General features: G+C 36.4%; 1 long non-coding RNA gene across 6 annotated transcripts in view; it reads left to right on the forward strand.

The window, feature by feature from the left end:
• The first annotated feature begins 5,763 nt into the window (after positions 1–5,763).
• The window catches only part of LOC128125548 (uncharacterized), a 48,781-nt gene continuing 32,724 nt past the window's right edge, over positions 5,764–21,820 (forward strand). For 3 of the 6 annotated variants that reach the window (XR_008223187.1, XR_008223188.1, XR_008223183.1), the window contains exons 1-2: positions 5,764–10,081; positions 16,901–16,970. This is a non-coding gene — a long non-coding RNA (uncharacterized LOC128125548). Of the gene's footprint in view, positions 10,082–10,647; positions 10,727–16,900; positions 16,971–21,820 lie in introns of all 6 variants that reach the window. The other 3 variants (XR_008223186.1, XR_008223185.1, XR_008223184.1) reach the window with 2 other exon arrangements.

A 21,820-nucleotide genomic window follows, 5' to 3' on the forward strand; every position in this document is an offset into this window, starting at 1 on the left:
TTGGGCTTCTAATGTAGATTGAATACTATCAGCTCACCAGGAATCCTCCAGGTTTTCAGCACCAGATTGGGACTGCTGAGACATCTAGCCTTGTGAATTGTGCAACTACCAGATTCTCAACCTCACCAGTGTGAGATAGCCATTGTTGAACTACCTGGACATCATCCTGTAAGCCAATATAATAAATCCCCTTTTAATATATATTTATTTGTATATATTATGTATGTATATATTAGGGTGAATACACACACACACACACACACACACACACACACATATATGTTCTAATTCGGTTCATTTAAAAGATTAAAGAATTTTCTGTTGTGTAATTTTTTTGTGTGTATCTGACAAATAAAGCTTGCCTGGAGATAAGAGGGCAGAGCTAGCCACTAGTTAACCATAGAGGCCAGGCAGTGGTGGCTCATACCTTTGATCCCAGTACCTGGGAGACTCATGCCTTTAATCCCAGCACAATTGGGAGGTGGAGACAGGAATATAAGGTGGGTGGAGACAGGATCTCTGCCCCCACTTTTGGTCTGAGGATCTGGAGAGGTAATAAGTCACTAGTGGCTGCTCCTTTTGCTTCTCTGATCTTTCAGGTTATTAACCCAATATTTAACTCCTGGTTTTTATTGATAAGACTAATTAGTATCATGCTTCATCTCTGACTAATACAGTGACCCTAATACAAATACCCATGTACATATCAGCATCACTATATGGCTTTAGTAGATGGGTGGAAGCATGAAGTTGGGAGGGAAAATTGGTGAGGGGATAGGGAAGGAATTGGAAGTAAGTAAATGGAGGGTGTATTTGAACAAAATTTTATATGTATGTATCAAGTTTTCAAACAATGAACAATGTTAAAAAATAAAGTGGTCATAGGCAATAAAAATGAATTATTCTTACTCAGGGGGAAAATTAAGTGACTTACTGGGCTAGCAAGATGGTTAAGCAGGTAAAGGCACTTGCTGCCAGGCAATGCAAGCTGGGTAACCTGAGTTTTATCCACAGAACCTATATAAAGGTGAGAGGAGAAAACTCTCTCTACAAAATTGTTCTCTTATCTCCACATGAGTGTTGTGGCACATTCACCCACCCAGTCACTCACTGTACTCTAATAATAAATAAAAATGGAAACATTATTTATCATTTATAAGAGAAGGTAGATTTCTCAGGGGTCTTAAACTACCTTATCCCTCTCTTAGAGATTGTGACTGATATGTCATGGTTTGAGAACAGACTCAATGTACCCTTAATAGTTTAACTAGTGTTGAGACCCATAAAAGGTCCACTGTGTCCTCCAAGTACATTCTCTTTGTTGCCACAGTTTTGGAGAGTACTGTCATCAAATAACTATGTGAGTGGTGGCATCTGTTGTTCCCCTTGGACATTCATAATATACCTTGGCCATGAAGGCAAAAAGTATCTCTAAGTTATTTAGCAAGAGATGCTCAAACTTTTTCACCCATTCACAGAGTTTTACCCTTGTACCACTTTATAATATGAAGCAATGCTTTCTGTAGTAGATTCTAGGAGCCTCTCTTCCTTGTTTTGAGTCAAGCATCTTGTTATTTGTTTCTTGAACATACTATACAAGTCTATTTTTGCTGATTTTCATCTGTCTTCTAGGAAAAATACTAGGGATAGCTGATCATCATATTATCATAGCGTCTCAGTCTGACTGCCACAATATAAAAATGGACAACCAGTGTGTGAAAAAAAAAGTGCTTAGTATCGATAGTCCTTGAAATGAAAACCAAAAGCACCATGAGCTATCTATCACCTTACCCCCATAGGCGTGGTTATTGTCAAGAAATAGCAAATGTTTGTTAGAACATGGAATAAAATGTGCTCATATACTGTTGGTAGAATAAATTAATGTAGCCATTACAGAGAAGTAACCATGTGACTCAGCTGTCCAATTTCTGGATATATAGCCCAAGGAAATGGAGTAAGCATGCCTAAGAGACATATGTCCATGTTTATTGTGGTACTATTAGAAATATCTAGGTATGAAATCAGCCTGCGTGTCCATTATTAGGTGAATGGATAAAGAAAACTAGAAAGTGCTGGGCAGTGACTCTACTCGCCATTAGTCCCAGAACTTGGGAGGCAGAGACAGCAGATTTCTGTGAGTTCAAGGCCAATCTGGTCTACAAGAGTGAGTTCCAGGACAGGCTCAAAAAGCTACACAGAGAAACCCTGTCTCAAAAAAGAAAAAGAAAGAAAAGACAAGAAAAGAAAATTAAAAGGCAAAGTCTTGTGTCTCAGGATTCTTGTCCCAACTGCTATGGAGGCTTAGCTAGGCAGGAGCATAACAAATTCAAAGTATTTCTGGGCCAGAGTAATTTCAAAGCATGCCAGGAAAACTTAGTGAGACTCTGCCTCAGAATAAAAATTAAAATGTAGGCCAGAGATATAGCTCAGGGTAGAGTGCTTGCATCCTATGTATGAGGTCTGGGTTTAATCCACAGCACAAGGAAAAAATGGAATAAGAAAAAATAGTATATATAACCATTGAAATATTCACTCATTAAAAAGAATAACATATTGTCATCTACATCCAAATGGATAGAGCTGTAAAACATTACATAAATGGTAGTAAGCCAGACACATACAAACAAGTATCTTATGTTTCCACACATATGTACAGGCTAAAAAGGCTGATTCACAGCAAACTAGAAGCACTGAAGTGTAGGAAAGAACAGGGTGGAGGAGGTTGAATAACAGATACCAAAATAGAGTTAGATAAGATAGATGCATTCTACTGTTCTGCAGAATAGAGGGTGACAATTGTTTACAAGATTCTATTACAGGTTTTGTGATGCCTTAGGAAAGAAGTGCTTGGAGACTCTGGACACAAAGAAATGACAAGAAAATGGAAATGTCAACCTATTTGGTCTAGGCACCATGTATATATGTATTTACAACACTGTATCCCATATGTATGGATAATTGTTATTTGCTGGTAAAAAAAACCCACAAACAAACAAACAAAAAACAAAGTTAGTAGGATGATCCATGCCTCTAGTCCAAACACTCCAGAGGCAAAGGAAGGATGATTGCTTTTAAATTAGTGTGGGAATGGCTACAGAGTAAGATCCTGTCTCAGAAAATCAAAATCCCAAATCAGAGAAACAAAGCCTGCCTGGGCCTTGGGCTCACTAAGAGAATGATTGCAGCTTTCCTTCCAGTAGCTAAACTTTTGGTGCCCTGGACAACAGTACCTCCATCATTATCTCCTGTAATTATACTGTTTTAGAAGATCATGTGACAGGAGAAGATATCTTCTCTGAGAAGACCTTCCTATTCAACAGAGTTGTCTATCAAATATGGAAAATTGGGTTTTTTAGGTCCTGAATTGTATGCTTTTCCCTCTCCTGTTGGTGAGGGAGAATGGTATGGCTGGCAAAACAAAGCCAATATAATGAAGTTCTTCTCTCTAGAAATACTTGGAGAATGGAAATCAAATGTGGTATGTCATGACAATATGAAAACCAGAAATCACTTATGTACATGTGGTGGCTCCATGCAAAACTTATCAATGGCATATGCAAACTTTGTTATTTTATAAAATGGAAAAATATTTATTCTTACTTTCTAAATCAATTTTCAGCTCTTGGAATCAATTTTCACACAGACCTGTTCAAGTTCTAAGAAAACCTAGACTTATATCCTATGCCTAAATAAATAGGCTTTTCACCAGTTAGCTATGTCTGAAATCAGACTGTTGAGCCAGAGGCCTATGCAAGTACTTGGGAAGAGGAGCCCTGAGTTTAGACCCTGCCTAGTGTAGCTTTCTTTTGCTATAGTATGTCTAGTATGCAAGCCATGGACTCAACAAACTCCAAAGGAATGGCTGCTATAAATACAGACAAGCTGGCAGCCATATATCAAATTACACAGTCAGAAGGGCCTGAGAGAATCAGATTGTGTCATGCTGAACTCTAAGAAGGGCTCAGAATCAGGGTGTTCTGAGTGTTGGAGGGAAATGTGGCTTTTTTACTTTCTGCATATTATTGCCATGACCTTCTTCCTGCCTCTGCCCCATGCTGACAGATTTGCCATTTCTTGCACTTCCAGCTCTCATCATTCTTCAGATTCAAAAGGCTGAAGTGCTCTTCACCCAGGCTGTCCCCTGGGAACATCTCTGCAATGGTGGCTCCCAACCTTTCCATTAAAGACTTTATATGTAAACAGAACATTCTTTTAAAAAGTGTGTGTGCGGTGGTATTGCTGTTTGTTTGTTCACATCTTAACTAATTTTGCCAGAGAGGGTGAAGCATTCCACAACATGCCTGTAGAAGTCAGTTCTCTTTTTCTGACATGTTGATTCTAAGAAATTAGGACTGTGGCAAGTGCCTTTACCTGCTGAGTCTTCTTGTCAGCCCGGGTAACAGAAAATTCTTGAGCCTTATTACCATCAAGTGGATGCTAGGTGTTATCTAGGGACTTTTATTTTAAAAATAAATGTAAATATTTATAAATTTTAAAAATAAACAAAAATAAAAATTCCAGCTCCAGGTGAGCCTCACAAAGTGTTCCCAATGTCTTTTTTGAGCACCCCTTGTTCCACAAAAAGAGACTATTTTTGTGACTCATCCCTTAGTGTGCACATATGTTTAAATATTTCCCATTTAAAAAAAAAGAATCCTGAGCTGAGGAGATAGTCTGCCTTATAAGCAAGAGGACTCAAATTCAATCCTCAGAACCTAAATTTAAAAAAAAAAAAGGTGACACAGGCATGCATGTGTCACCCTAGCATTAGAGAGGTGGAAACAGATCCCTGGGGTTCACTGGCGAGGCAGTCTTGACTACTTAATGAGTTCGAGGCCTTTCACTTACTAAGAAAGAGATACCTGAGGTTGCCCTCTGGCCTCGACATAGACATGCACACATGTGTGCATGCACACCTGTATGGGAGTGAGAGGGTAAGAACGTGAGAGCAGAGAGTGAGAGTGAGATGAGGGCTATCTTCTTCCAGCCTCTCCTCTCTATTTCTCTATGGTCAAGATCACCCGAAGAAATAATAAAGTCATTTGACTGCTTCCTCTTTCTCTGCCCTGCAGTGGTTGTCAGCACCACTTCATACATAGCCTTATTACCTTACAACCCCAGCCCAAACTTCTTAGGAGCCTGAAGAGAGCATGGCTGAGACTGCTCACATGAAGCTCAATCTGGGCCTCTAGTCTACTGCCTTACAGTTCCTATCTTTCTTATGGTTTCTGAGATGCAGTCAGAGCCCTTTGTTCCTCCTGGCCTTTGCACTGCTGTTGTCTGGAGCTGGGTGCCCTCCTCCCACAAAAGTTCTTACTTTATAACCTTGACATTAAGAGTCCATATCAGGGGAGCATTGCTTACCCACCTGATGTAAGATAGAGACTCTTACTATTTATTGTTTTCTTGCTCCTAATATTTTCCTTCAGAGTATATTTTCTAATGTATTTTTCTTGCTTATCTCCTTGCTTGCTAGATTATGAATTTCAGAAGGCTTCATAGTTATAGTTTATCACTGTACTAAGCCCAGTCCACAAACACAGCAAATGTTGGTTTAAATTAAAACAGGGAGCCGGGCGGTGGTGGCGCACGCCTTTAATCCCAGCACTCGGGAGGCAGAGCCAGGCGGATCTCTGTGAGTTCGAGGCCAGCCTGGGCTACCAAGTGAGTTCCAGGAAAAGGCGCAAAGCTACACAGAGAAACCCTGTCTCGAAAAACCAAAAAAAAAAAAAAAAATAAAAATAAAAAAATAAAAAATAAATTAAAACAGGGAATTAATGAAACTCTTTTTAAGGATGACTCATGTACCCCCTAGCTTCCATATTCTGCACTTGACTGCATGCCTAAGTGAGTGAATAAAAATGCTAAAGGCCAAGTTCCTTCATGAACAAAACCAGTATTTCTCATTGTCTAGGCTGGTCCTGATGCTAGAAGGGCTGAGAGCTTTGTAGTTTAATGATTTCAGGCTAAAGAAAGCAAAAAGCTTGGTTTCTTCCTTTGTACAGAAAGATGGTATGGCTAATGCTATTCTATGATTACAGGATAATCTTCATAAATCTCCTGAGACCTTTCTTTTGTTAGCTTTTGCAGAGTGAATGAAATAGAGGGCTGACTCATCCACCTCCTGCGTAGCACTGTGATACTTAGCGTTCCCTTAGAAACCAAGGTTTCAGAGTTCTTTCAGCATCCCTGCACACACCTTCTTGGTTCTGCATGCAGGATTTTTAATATTCTCATCTAGCTAAGCTACATTTCACTTTCCTTCTTTGAGGTAAAAATCTTCAGGCAATAAAAATATACAACTGGGTTATAATGTATATGTGTACATTGTTCATGTCCCTGATTTTTGTTGAGTGATAGTAATACTTATTTGATGTTTTGGATAAAGCACTTAATAAACCTCCTCACTCCATCAGAGCCAGTGCCTGCTTAGAAACCAAAGCATACAAATACATACACAAATAGTAAAAACTTCCATAAATCATTACATCCTCTTGAAGTTATTTTCCAAACAAATCATGAATTCTGGTTAAAAAAATCTGTGCATTTCTTTATTTTCTTATTTATATTTAAGAATGTCTTGAAATATAATCCAAATGAAGTGGAATGAAAAAAAATTGCTAGTCAGTGGTGGTGGCAAACGCCTTTAATCCCAGCACTCAGGAAGCAGAGACAAGAAGATCTCTGTGAGATTGAGGCCAGCCTGATCTACAAAGCTAGTTCTAGGACAGCCAAGGCTACACAAAGAAACTCTGTCTCAAATAAATAGGTAAATGACAAATAGATAGATAGATAGATAGATAAAAATAAATAGATAAATAAAAACAATTACCAAAAAGGAACAATGTCAGAGCTACCTGAAGAGGTATCAACAGAGGATGGCTTCTGGGAGGAGAGTCCATTTTCTTAAGGATGTTGCCTAGTAGGTGGATGCTCCAGAAAAAAACCTGCACACCCAGGAGTATATAGGCAGCACAAACTGGCCATGATGGGTCTTTAAAAAAAACAGAGGACAGGAAGTTGGTGGCAGGTGGGGAGAGCAAGACAGGAGTAAATCTGGTAGGAGTTTGGGAATGAATGGGGTGAATATGATCAAAATACATCTTATGGAATTGTCAAAGAATTAATAAAAATAATTTTAAAACAACCAGAAAAGGTTGGAGCTAAAATCCCACAAGAATTACTTGTTTAGAATCATCAGAGATAGATACAAAGTAAACATTTAAAATAAATATAATACTGCTCACTTACAGTGTATTTTTCTCTGAGTGTGGATATATAGGGTCCTGCAATGCTGAACAGAGATGGATTTCAGGTTTACACTAGTCAATTCTGATAGTGTCTTTTGTTCCCTGTGTTATGTCCAACATCACTGCTGAGTTATTCTAGGACTTTCACACAATAATATCTTCCCCTCCTGTAAGATCTTTTAACTTCTATGACCCCTTTCATAGGTTTCATGACCTATAAATATATATAAACATCTTCACAAATATGCACATACACACATATATAGGCATAGATATGCATAATTTTAAATCTAAGTTCCTCATATGAGAAGGCATATAAAATAATTTGTCTTTCTGCATCTGGTTTATTTTCATTAACATAATGATTTCTAGTTCCATCCATTTTCCTGTAAATTTCATGATTTCATTTTTGTCTATAACTGCATAAAATTCCATTATGTATATTTAATGCATTTTATTCAGTTATCTGTTACTGTATATCTAGGTGGGTTCCATTTCTTAGCTATTATAAATAATGAAGAAATAAACATGGATGTGTAAGTATCTGTGTGATATGTCTACTTAGAGTCATTTGGATATATATCCAATAATGGTTCAGCTGGATCAAATGATAGTTCTGTTTTTAATCTTTTGGAGAAACTGCCATACTGATTTCCATAGTAACTATACAAGTTTACGTGCCCAACAGGATTGAATAAGCATTCCTCCTGTCCCATATAGTTACCAGATTTTGTTGCCATTTGTTTCCTTGATGTTAGCCATGATTACTGGGATAGAATAGAATCTCAAAACAACTTTATTGTTCGTTTCTCTTATGGCTAGAGATGTAGCATATGTTTTCAAATGTTTATTGCTTATTTATATTTCTTCTTTTTGGAAATATCTATTCAGTTCATTAGCCTATTTATTGATTGAATATTTCGCATTTAAATTTTTTAGTACTTTATATTTTCTAGATCTTGATTCCTTGTGCAATGTGTAGTTGTAAAAACTTTTCTTCCCATTTATAGGTCATCATTTCAGGTTGGTGATTGTTTCCATAACTGTGCTAACGTTTCCCATTTTCAAGTTTTGGAGTTATTTCCTGTGTTATTGAAGTACTTTACAGAGGATTCTTGCCTAATCCTTGATCTTGAAGTGTTTTATCTATGTTTTCCTCCAGTAGTTTCAGTTGCAGGTCTTACATTAAGGTCTACAATTCAGTTTGAATTGATTTGTGCAGAGACTGAAATATATTGATTTTGTTTCATTGTTTTACATGTAGAAATCAAGTTTTCCTCATGCCATTTGTTAAAGAGGCTGTGTTTTCTCCAATGTAAATTTTTTACATCTTTGTAAAAAACAATTAGGTAGCTGTAGCTTGTGTAGGGCTATTTCCAAGTCCCATATTAAATCTTATTGTTTAACATGTCTATTTTTATGTCAGTGCTATGTTGGTTTTCTTGCTATGACTTTCTTATATAATTTGAGATCCAGTACTGTGATGCTTTTGCTCTTTCTGCTAAGAACAGATTTGGTTATTTGGGTGTTTCTATATAAATGTTAATTTTTTCTAAGTCTATGAAGAATGACATTGGAATTTTTTAGAGGATTGCATTGGCTTATATTTTCCATATGCTAACAATATATTTGTCCTATATAGGTTTTATTATGCTGAGGTATGTTCTTTCTAGTCCTTTTCTTAAGAGTTTTTTATTATAAAGGGATATTGAATTTTGTTAAAGACCTTTTCAGAATTTAGTGAGATGATCATGTGATTATTGTCCTTGAGTTTATTTATGTGCAATATTATACTTGTAGATTTATGTATGTTAAAACAATCGTGTATCCTGAAATGAAGCCAACATGGTCTTGGTGTAATCATCATCACAATGTGTTCTTGAGGACAGTTTGCAAGAATTTAATATTGAGATTTTTTTTTTTTGCTTGTATGTTCATTGGGCAAATTAGTATTTAGTTCTTTCTTTTTTTCTTCTTTTCTTGTTGTCATTCCTTTATATGGTTTTGATATGAGGGTAAACCTGATTTAATAGTATGAGTGTGATAGCCTTCCTTTCCTTTCTCCTTTTATGAGACAGTTTGAGGAGCATTGTTGTTAACTCTTCTTTAAAGGTATGGTTGAATTTGGCTATGAATCTGTCTGGTCTTTAGATTTTCTTCATTGATAGATTTGTTTTTATTACTTCCATAATCTCCTTAGTTGTTGTAGGTTTGTTAAGATTATTTATATGCTCTTGATTTAATTTTGGTAGGTTTTATGTGTCTGGGCATTTAAACATTTTTTTTCTAGATTTTTCCAGGTTTGTTTTTGTTTTTTCCTTGTTTTTAAATGTAGGTGTTCCCTAATGATTCTCTAAATTTCATTGAAATCTATGGTAATTCTCTCCTTTCCCCTAGGTCCCATTATTTTCTGTCTTCTTTTCACTTTGGATGCTTTAGCTGTGAGTTTCTTAGTCTTGTAATTTCTTACAAAAAAAAAACAGTTCTAATCAGTTTTATATTTTTTTTTGTTTTTTTAATCTCTGCTGTGATGTTCAGTATTTCCTGTGCTCTGCTGCTTTGAAATATTCTTGTCGTTCTAAGAATTTGAGATGCATTAGGTCATTCATTCATTTGAGATCTTTCTGATTTTTAATAGAAGCACTCAGAGCCATTAAATCTCCTCTTGGGGAATTTGGATCTCATGAGCTGTGCTTTCATTTTCATTGGATTCTAGGAATTTTAAACTTCCCAATTTCTTCAACTAATGGCTGAAAATCCAAGAGGGAATCATGGGGCTGGAGAGATGACTCAGCAGACAAGAGCATTTCTTGCCCTTGAACAAAACCCAGGTTTGTTTCCCAGCATCCATATGGTGGTTTGTAAACTGCAACTCCAGTTCCAGGGGAATCCATCACCCTTTGCTGACCTCTGTGGGTACCAGGCATACATATGATGCACATCCCTACAGGCAGACAAAATGCTTACACACACAGGATAAATTTGAAAAATTAAAAGCATAGCAGTCAACGTCCTTTGTTTCGTTTCTGTTGTCTTTCCTGCTATCAATTTCTAATTTTTAATTGAACAGCAATATGATTGGATACAAGAAAATTATTTTGATTCCTTTATAATTGGTAAGATTTGATTTCTGGGCTAGAGTGGGATCTATTTTAGGGAGAGTTCCATGGGCTGATGAGAAAAACGTGTGTTCTTCATCTATTGGATGAACATTCTGTAGTTATCTGTTGACTCCGTTTGATCCATGGTATAGTTTAAACTTGAGGTAGTTGCTTTGTTTTTTGCCTTTGGGTTTTTTTGTTGTTATTTGTTTTGTTTTGTTTTTTGGTTGTTGTTGAATAATGTCTTATTGCACCTGTCTGACCTTTCATGTCCATTCTTTTTTTTTTTTTTTCAGGAAATTGGGTCTCCCAACTTTGAAGCATATATATTGATGATTGTTATATATTTGATGAACTATCCTCTTTATTAATTAGGTAGTGACATTTAATTATTAATTCTTGTCTCTTCTGACTAATTTGATTTGGAGTCTGCTTTATCATATATCAGAATAGCTATGCCAACTTGTGTTCAGATCTCATTCTCTTGATAGATTTTTTTTTATACTTTGAGTCTCTGTGTGTGTCTTTGTCTTAGAAACAACAGATAGTTGATTCCAGTTTGTTTTGTTTTGTTTTGCATTGTTTCATTTTTAAAATACAGTCAACCAATCTGTATCTCTATTTGTTTGAATTGAGGACATTAAATTTAAGGTTTTATTGCTGAAAGATGATAGCTAATTCTAGTAATTTTGTTGGCTGTTTTTCCTGATAGGTTAAACTATTGTTTATTCTCTACTTTCCTCACTGTTTGCTGGTTTAATGTGCTAGATATAATGGATTCCTCCCTAGATTTCCTCTGTTTATATATTCTTACTTTTTCCTGTCTTGTGCTGTGACTGTCATTATTCCTGCTCTGTGTATGATATTCCATTAAGTGCCTTCTGCAGTTCTGGTTTGATAGTTATGATGGGACTACTGTGTGTTTGTCATAACATTTATTTATTTATTTATTTATTTATTTATTTATCTGTTTATCTGTTTATCTATCCATCTATCTGTTCATTTTAAAAAGAGGTTTGTTTTGTTTTTTTTTTTTTTTGTCTGTACATACATAGCAATTTTGGTTGATCATGTTTACTTTGTGAACTTGAAATACATCATTCCTTGCTTTTCTGGTTCTGGGGTTGGTGTTAAAAGAGTTCTTATTGTGCTATGTTTGCCTTTATAGCACAGTAAGGCATTTTTTTCTGGCAGCTTTTAGTATTGTTTCTTTACTTTGTAATTCTGGTATTTAACTATAAAATGTCATGAAGAGGGTGCTCTTTGGTCATGTCAATTTGTGATTCTAAATGCTTCTTATGATTGGATGCCATTTTCTTTCTCTAGATTTTTAGAATTGTTGGCTGTAATATCATGGAGTAGATTCTCTATACTTTTTTTTTTTTTTTCTCATTAGATAATAGATTCTCTATACTTTTGTTGTGTATCTTTCTGTCCCATGAATTCTTAGATTTGGTCTCTTGATCATACCCAAATTCTTGGACATGTCAGAAATGCTCATGCCTTCCCTTTGTTGATGTTTGAGCTTCCGTTGACCCTGATATTCTTTCTAATGATTGGTCAAGTCTATTTGTAATGCTTATACTGTTTATTTAATTCAATGAGTTTTTCATTTTTTGTAAAATTATTCAATTTTCAACATCCTATTTGGACTTTTTCTTCTATGGTGGTTACTTTTTGTTTATAATGCTGATTTTCTCACCCATTTTGATGCCTTTCTCCTATATATTGCTGATGTTTTTCTCCTGGTCTTGGACTGGATTGATCTGCTTATTTGTATCATCTTCCACATCATTTATTATTTTTACCTGTATATTTTTGAAATCTTCATTCATTTTACTCATTTTAGTATTATTAAGTCTATTGGTTCAGGACTTGTGAGCTTTTGGAGGAGTCACATTGCCTTATTTTCACATGTGCCTTGTGTGTCTGTGTTGTGACTTGTACATGTTTGTTTGGACACCACATGTGATTTTATTAGGGCATCATCTAATTGAGCAACTATTCTTGAAGGGTCATTCACTAGTACCACTTAGAAAAGTGAAAACCAATAGTTGTAATGGCAACAACTTCAAACCATACAAGGTATATAAATATGATTAACATTTACTAAAACCCACTAATCCATCACTAGTGATCATAAAATTGAAAGTGTCAAAAATACTCTGGAATGCACTATGAAGTTAAGCATTATTTAGAGCTAGTCTGAAAATAGTACATGAATGTGACAAAGGAAGGAGTCAAGGAAAGTGTATAAATAGAGGAGACGCAGATTAAATAAAAAGAAAGGAAAAAGACAGAAAGTAGGGAAGAAGTTATGAAGAAAAGAATAAGAGATTAGTAAAAATAAGAGAAGAAAAAACTTTAAAACATCATTTTAATATTGAGAAAGTCAAAACCAAAATGAAACAAATATGAGAAAGGAAATAAAAAATTAAACCTTCAAGCCTAGAGATGGCTCAGAAATTAAGAGCATATTTTCCTCTTGCAGAGGAACCAAATTTGGTTCCCAACACCCACATGGCAGCTCATAACTGTCTATTATTCCAGTTGTAGGGGATTGTATACACTCTTCTGGCCTCCATGGGCATTGCATGCCATGGTGAACAGACATCCACACACATAAAAAATATTTCTAAAAAGTGTAACAAAACTTCTCACATCATCCCATGTCTCCAAAGCTCAAGGAATATCACAGAAGAAGAAGCACAAATATGAGCATGAGGATGAATAAATGATGTGGAATGTTGTCTTATAGAAATGATATGGCAACTAAACTCATGGACTCACAGCAGCTATAGTTATCTACACAACATCTGCACAAGTACACTGCTGGAAATTCAGATTCCTTTTCAGCCTTACCCTGATGAATGGCAGAGTTCTAGTAGTTAATCTACCTCAGAACCACTTGAGCTAGCCTCCTACTGCTTGCATCCTTTGTCTTGTTAAATTAGCTTCTGGCCTTCCTGTTTTCCACAGCTGCCTCCTTGTCACTTCTGTCACTCTTAGGCTGTGACAGGTCAGACTGTATGTAGCTCCTTGACCTGTGGTTATTCTGGTTTCTTAGGCTGTCACATCACTCAGTTTTTAATAACTGATGGTGCCAGGCCCCTGACCTCCACGTGGTATTACATGACACAATGGAATTTATTTCAACTACTGACCTGCCTGCTAGAGGAATCACTGTTTCATCAAAATCCACCACTGAATCTGAGGCTTTGAGGCCTCCAGGCTTCTCCTCAGGATCAGACTACCTATCCTTTGTCTAGCTAACCCAGGAGCTACTTTACTTCCTCCCTTCATGCAGGAAGTTGTGTGGCTGAAACTCCGCTCAGCTGAATTCTTCTGTGTACATTGCCTATGTTTTTCTCAGCACCTTTCAGGCCTCCTTTCATTTCCTTTATGGATTTCTGAAACTCTTCCTCTCTTTTTTTCTCTCTGGAATGCAATCTATTTTCTTAAATTCTTGTTCTGACTCCCTCCTTCACAGGCTCACAAGGAGGCAGCTTCTAGACTGCCATTTTATCCACAACTTTCCAGTTTTATTTGAATTATGGTACTTAACAGCTCTCAGTGCTGTGATGTAATAACTTACCAAATGAGGAAAGGGAGAAGAGGCCATTCACTAATGTACTGACCTTCTACTACTCAGTATTAGGCCTTGTGCAAGATTCCTGAGCTGGAATGATGAAGACCCAGTGATACCTCAAAAGACACACCAGAAAGGGTGTGCTAACACCCTGGGTGATGGGAACAGAAATAGACTGGGGGAGAACATGCTGAGTTCAGATTTGGGCACTAAGGCCTAATATTTTCAAAGAGCTACCTACATGGTGATACCAACCAAATAAACAACCAAAATAAGGGATCTAGAACAGAGGTGGAATCTGTTATAGCAATTCAGAAGCCAGGTCTGCAGTGAGCTCTTAAACCTTGCATGAGTGAGAAAATTCAAATGAAAATAAAGATGTTACTCAAATCTAAGAGCTTAAAGAGAGCTCAAGAATTGAAGCCTATGGGAAGAAATAAAATAATACAGGAGACAGAAACTGAAGTCATCACAAAATCTGGAGAGAAAGGAAAGCATCCAAAAAGCAAGCCCAGATCAAGTTCCTCAGTGCAGTCGGCATAGCATCAAGAACAGTATAGTTAAGAAAGCTAAGTCAGAAAATGTTTTGAATGAGCAAAGAAATGCTGAGGACCATTGTTCATTGGAACAATGGAGGCGAACTGTCTTTTGAGATATGAGGAGTCAGGATATGAGAAAATGGAGGTTATAAAGAGGCTGGTCTGCAAACGTGGGTGGTTGATAGAATAGGAGAATACAGAACAAAGGGAGACAGTGGTCATGCTGGGAGACAGTGAGTAATTCTGTTACAGTGATCTCTCAGTTCTTGTTTTCTTAGGAAAAAAGTTTCTACAAGACACACAGGTAGTTTATGAAGTTTCATGAGTATTTATGAGAAAGGTAGCATATTCATAAAGTAAAGTGACACTTTTCTTTTCCAAGTTATGGTAGACAGTATCTCTCTTTAGAGTATTTCTTCTCATGATCTCTAGAAAAGCCCACAAAAGTAGTGGTGTCAAAACCACAATGTAAATAAGGTATTTTGAAGATACAAATCTTTTGTTAGTAGACATGTGTGAATGTCCTGGTGTCTTAGTTTCTGATAGAGTGGGATTAATCTACTTGTTATTTCGAGGACATTTGACCACTAATGCATTCTGACCCATCAGGAGACACAACTACCAAGATGTAGCTGTAGTTTCTTTTGGTCACTGACCTAACTTCTTGTTCACCTAGTATCAATTCTCCAAACAGAGATCGAACTTCTAAGAAAAGCAATAAGAGAGAATAAGGGAGGCCAGATGTGGTGGTTCATGCCCAATTACTGAGGAGGGAGGATTACCATGAGTTTAAGGTCAGCATGAGTGACATACTCAGTTCCAGGACAGCCTGTGCTACAGAAAAAGACTATGTCTCAAAAATAAACAGCAACAACAACAACAAAAAAAACAGGAAAGAAGAAGGAAGAGAGGGAGAAGTGTAATAAATCATGTGATATACGGAGTAGAGAGAAGACAAACTGGGAACTTTCTTGGACTGTCCTTTATCATGTTTGAAACTGAAAGCACTACTAATTTGACACACATAGAGGGCAGGGGTAACCCTGGAGTCTAGGAAGGGCAACACATATTTGGAAGTATCCTTTTGGCAATGCTCAAGAGCATCGATATGAACAAAGTTGCCTATAATCACTGCAAGGGCAACTTTATACTAAGCATGAACATGGAAAATCAAGCAGCAAAATTTCTCTAGAAATGCCTTGACAAAAAAAAAAGGAAAGGAAAAAGAAAGGAAGGGCAAAAAGTTGAAAAGCAGAAATGTCTGCCTTTGAAACTCAACAAAGTCTGAAATAAGGCCCAAATCTCCCTCCCCTTAGAAAGATAGTCTATTCAAAGACCAATGATGCTCTCATTTGCTCGCTCCTTCTTCACAGGACTGATGATTGTTTCTGATGATGGATTACCTGAGATGTGTGGCTCTTCCTCAACCTAAACCAGTGTCAACACTACTTAAAAAGAGTTCTTAGTGGGGCCGGATTGAATAAACAATCCTATAATATGGGTAAATTCCAATAAATAAATCACCAAGTGTGGCTAATAAATGTGTGGCTAATGATCACAATGCTACCCTGCTGAAGAGATATCCTTGCACCCTAGTTCCATGTACCAAGGCACTGTCCTAATCTGTTAACATTCTTAGAAAATTTAAGTGGTCCGTGGTAGGGGCTGTTATTTCACATGTCCTACTGCCTACTGTTTAAATAGAGAAGATTAGGATTTGTAATAAAGATGGCGATTAATACACAGGGACATTCCTTTTGCTGTTTCATTGACAGGAAAGAAGCAGATAGCCTCTCAAAGACCTGAAAGAGCAGCATTGGTTTCAAACTCCTATCTCCCATTCCTGCTCCTCTACAGTCTTGACTTTCTTTCTTCCCTCCTTTCTTCTTCCCTTTCTTTCTTTCTTTCTTTCTTTCTTTCTTTCTTTCTTTCTTTCTTTCTTTCTTTCTTTCTTTCTTTCTTCCTTCCTTCCTTCCTTCCTTCCTTCCTTCCTTCCTTCCTTCCTTTCTTTTTTTTCTGTTTTTTGTTTTCCTTATAGCTTGCCAAATTTGGGCTTAGTCAGTCCTGTGGCATTAACACTGAAGCTCATAATGAGCCAAGTTACATTGACTCAGAACCAAAGAGCAGATCAGCACTGCATCCAGAAACAGAGACAAAAGCGTGTGCAGAGAAAGGCGCTAGCTTCCCTCAAGGAGTGCCTTTCTTAGTTCAAACATCTTAGAGAGGTTTAAGTGAATAGGCTGGGAATAAGAGAGGTGATGAACTCTAAGGTGTCGGGGGCGGTGGGGGGAGAATGCAATTTCCATAAAGAGGAAAGACTGCAGGTTTTACTATATGTGTTCACATACATGTATTTTAATATGACTGTAAACATGAAAATTATTTTTTTATTTTTAATTGAATTTGACATTTTAATTCTAGAGTCACATGCGGTTTCAAAAAACAGATACAAGAAGACCTTATATGTCCTCTTTTCCAGCTATCTCTAAAGGTAATATTTGCACATTTAAGTATAATATAACAACTGAGATTTTGACATTGATACAATCTGTTATTAAGTGTTCTCCTGTTTGCTTTGCTTGTGCCTGTTTGTGGTTTCTCTACATTATTTTTTAAATTTTATTTTTACTTAAAATATTACATCATCTTCCTCTTCCCTCTTATTTTTCCAAATCCTCCCATATTTTCTCTCCTACTCCTTCTCAAACTCATGGCTTCTTTTTCATTATATGTGTGTGTGTATGTGTGTGTGTACATATGTATATACACATATGTAAGTATATAAATATAACCTGCTATATGTGTTTAGTATTCCTTGTATGGATTTATTTTTAGGGCTGACCACTTGGAACTGATGACCAATTAGGGAGTTCATCACTGGGAAGACTGATATTCTCTCTCTCTCTCTCTCTCTCTCTCTCTCTCTCTCTCTCTCTCTCTCTTTCTCATGCACACACACACACACACACACACACACACACACACCAGTCAATAACTGCTTGTAGTTCTTCATTGGGGGTGTAGCCCTTTGAGATTTCTCACATCCATGATGGTATGTTAATTGGTTGTCATAATTAATATCTTATTTAGGCATCCATATAGTTGAGGTTTCATGGGTGCAACTTCCTGTCATATCTAGAAAATACAATCTTATAGCAGACTTCTTGATTCTCTGGCTTATACAATCTTTCTGCCTCCTCATCTGCAATGTTCCCTGAGCCTTGGATGTAGGAATTGTTTTGTAGATATGTCAATGAGGTTTGGGCAACCCCATAAGTTCTCTAAATTTTGACCAGCTGTGGATTTCTATAATAATCTTTGTCTACTGAAAAAAGAAACTTCTTTGATAAAGAGTGAAATCGACACTTATCTGTTGGTAAAAGGATAAATATTTAGAAAGCACTTAGGAATTATATTGGTTCAGGAAAGTGGCTATAGTAAGTCTTCCTTTAATATCCATAACCACACTAGTCATCATCATAGTATACATGTATACAGTATACAGTACCAGGCATGAATTCCTTCCTGTTAAATGGCTCTTAAGCCCAATTAGACTGCTGCTAGTTACCACAAAGTTATGAGTGACACTGATGTAGTTATAAGCATCACAGCTGGGTAGGACTATCGATTGCTTTCCTCCCTTGGCAGCTTGCATATCATCTGCCAGTACTATGGAAATCAGACCTCATGGGGAAGGCTTTGGGCTCAGATCCAGCCCGAATCCTCCAATCCTGATGTACAAAGTTCATGATGTCTTCAGCAACAGGGATTTGCCTTCAACTTCTGGGAGGTAACCAAGGGCAACAACAATAGTGATCATTGGTTGTGTAGTCTTTTGGACTCCCCTGACCAACAAATCAACAAACGGTTTCTCATGTCTGTTACTAGGGTTTTTATTAGTTAATCTATAGTTGTTTGGGGGATCATTATCAGCCTAAGTAGTGTAGCTTAATTTATGAATATACATATGAATGTATTACATGCAATTTCAGGTAAATATAAAATAATGAGATTCCTTATGTCCTTTTTCAATATCTTAGTGTTACTTAGTGTACCCCTCCTCTTCTGTACTGTCCTCCCTCCACAATTAAAGCCCCCTTCATTCTTCCTATTTCCTCTTTATACCACCTGTATATTGCTACTTACCTCTCCAGAGCACCCCCAATGGTACCTTTTTTACTTTCCTTGTTTCTGCCATTACAATAGAGAAACATTTGAAGATTTGGGGCTAGGAGCCTCCAATAAGAGAGGCCACGTGACATTTTTCTGGGCCTGGGTTACTTTACTCAGTGTAATATTTTAGAGTTCCAAACATTTATCTGCAAACTTTATAGTTTTGTTTTTCTTTATAGCTAAGTAATATTTTATAGTGTGAATATACCATGTTTTAAATATCTAGTCATCTGTTGAAGGACATTTAGGATGTTTCCATTTCTTAGCTATTGATGATAGAGCAGCAGTGGATTCAGTTGAAGAAGCATTTGGGAGTAATATGTCAAGTGCGTTGGACACAAGCCAAGAGGTATAGCTAGGTTATATGGTAGAATTGTTTTCAATTTTTTAAGAATATCCACACTGATTATCAGATTACTGAGTACTAGTTTGTACCCAACCAACAGAGAATGAGTGTTCATCTTTTACCACATCTTTGCCTATATTTGTTGTCAATTATTTTGTTGATCCTAGCTGTTGTGACAGAGGTGAGTTAAAATCTCAAAATCATTTTATTCTGCATTTGCCTACCTCCTAAGGACTATGAACACTTTTTAAAGAATTTTTTTTAGCCATTTTATTTCTTCTTTTCAGAACTCTCCAGTCAGATCCACAGCCCACGTTTAACTGAGTTGTTTGTTTTCTTTTCTTTTTGTTTTATAAATTCTTTATATGTTCTGGATGTTAATCCCCTATCAGATGTAGAGCTGGGAAGGATCATCTCCCATTCTATGGGCTTTCTCTTTACTTGACAGAATGTTTCCTTAGCTGCACAGAAGCATCTTCATTTTATGAGGTGTCACTTGTCAATGGTGGACCTTAGCTTCTGAGCAAATGGAGTCCTAGTCAGAAAGTCCTTTCCTACGCTGATATCTTGTAGAGTACTAGCTATGTTTTCTGTGAGCAGTTTTGGTGTTTCAAGTTACGCATTGAGGTCTTTGATCTATTTGAGTTGATTTTTGTGCCGGGTGAAAAAAATACAGGTTTCATTTCATTTGTCCACATGTGTACCTCAAATTTTTCCAACACCATTTGTTCAAGATGCTGTCTTTTCTCCAGTGTATGCTTTTGTTTGTTCCACTGTTCTACATGTCTGGTTTAGTGCCACTACCAGAGAGTGTGTGTTACTATAGCTCTGTAATATGCCTTAGTATCTGGAATGGTAATCCCTCCAGCATTGTTCTTTTAGCTCAGGAATTTTTTTTTGGTGGGGGGTGCTATTCAGGGTCTTTTGTGGTTCCATAGGAATTTGGGGATTTTTTTCCCTATATCTGTGAAGGCTATTGTAGTTCTTTTTTTTTTTTTAAATTGGGATTCTATTGAATCTGTAAATTGTTTTTTTGGTAAGATGATCATTTTCACAATAATAATTCTACCAATCCACGAACATAAAAAGTCTCCCCCCTCGTGTGTGTGTGTGTGTGTGTGTGTGTGTGTGTGTGTGTGTGTGTGTGTGTGTGTTGTCTTTCTCAGTCTCTCAGTCTCTTTATTTGGGGATTTAAAGTTTCAAAGGGATAATTTGATGTCTTCTTTTTCTGTTAGTATCCCTTTATTTTCTTTCTCTTGCCTCAGTGTTTGAGCTACTGCTACAAGCACTATATTGAAAAGAGTTGGGATAATGGGCAGCTCTGTCTCATTCCTGATTTTTGTGGAGTTGTTCTCAGGTTTCCCCCATTTAGGGAAATGTTAGCTATAGATGTGTCCCTATAGCCTTTATTATCCTGAAGTGTGTTCTCCATTCCTACTCTCTTTAGAACTTTTGTAATGAATGCATTTTGAAACTTGTCAAAGGCTTTTGCTGCATTTATTGAGATGCTCTTGTGATTTTTGCCTTTAAGCCTACTTAAATAATTTACAATATGTATGGACTTACATATGTTGACCCATCTCTATATCTCTAGGATAAAGCCAACTTAATCTTTTTTGATACATGTTCATATTCAGTTTGCAAGTATTTTATTGAGTATTTTCATATCTATGTTCATCAGAGATATTAGCCTGTAGTTTTTTTTTGTTCTGTCTTTTCTTGGTTTTGGTTTTAGGGTCATACATACAAGGTATTTGAAAGCACTCCTGTTTGTATTTTCTGAATAATTAAAGATGAAGTATGGATTACAATTATTGGTTTTAACTTTTTGTTTGTTTGGTTGGTTGGTTAGTTGGTTGGTTTTTGTTACTGTTGTTGTCATTGTTGTCTTTGAAAATCTGGTAGAATTCTCTTGTGAATATTTCTGGACCTGGGATTTTTTTAGTCAAAAAGTTTTTCATTATGTTTTTGATCTCCTTATTTTTTATGTGTTCATCTAAGTTGTCTTTTTGGTTTAACTTTTGTGACTTAGATTAACCTAGAAATTCATCCATTTGTTTAAAATTTCCCAACTTAAGGAAGTAGATGTCTTTAAGGTATTCCCTTATAGCATTTTTAAATTTGTTTAATGTTTGTTTTAATGTTTGCCTGTTCTGGTTTTTTGTTGTTGTTGCTGTTTTTTTGTTTTTTGTTTTGTTTTGTTTTGATTTGATTTGTTTTTTGCTTGGTTGTGCCAATGGTTGATCTCGCTTATATTCTCAAAGAACCAGCTCTGGGATTCATTGATTCTTTGTATTGCTTTCATTGCTCCTATTTCATTAACATCTGCTCTGATTTTTATTGGTTCCTGCTGTCTAATGGATTCCAGTCTGGTTTGTTCTTGTTTTTCAAAATTCTTGAGTTGCATTATTAAGTCAATTACTCCTAATCTTTCTAATTTTTAAATGCAGGTACTTAGAGCTATAAATTTTTCCATAGGACTGCTTTTAATGTGTCCAGACTTATTGTGTGTGTTTTCATTTTCAATTTAGTTTCAGGAATTATTTCTTTCTTTGACACATCCATGATTCTCTAGTGAGTTGCTGATCTCTATAAGTTTGTATTCTTACTATGGAGCTGTTTGCTGTTTGTTTTAAGATGTATTGTTTTATGGTCAGATAAGATAGGTGCAATTATTTTAATTTTCTTGCATTTGTTAATATTTGCTTTATATCCCCCAAAATGTGGTCTATTTTAGAGACACTTCTGTGGGCCGCTGAGTAGAATGTGTATTCTTTAGTATTTCGTGGAATAGTCTGTAGACATCTGTTTGGTCCATTTGG

Source organism: Peromyscus californicus, unplaced genomic scaffold (genome assembly GCF_007827085.1).
Source record: "Peromyscus californicus insignis strain IS unplaced genomic scaffold, ASM782708v3 Scaffold_4__1_contigs__length_199733344, whole genome shotgun sequence".
Taxonomy (NCBI): domain Eukaryota; kingdom Metazoa; phylum Chordata; class Mammalia; order Rodentia; family Cricetidae; genus Peromyscus; species Peromyscus californicus.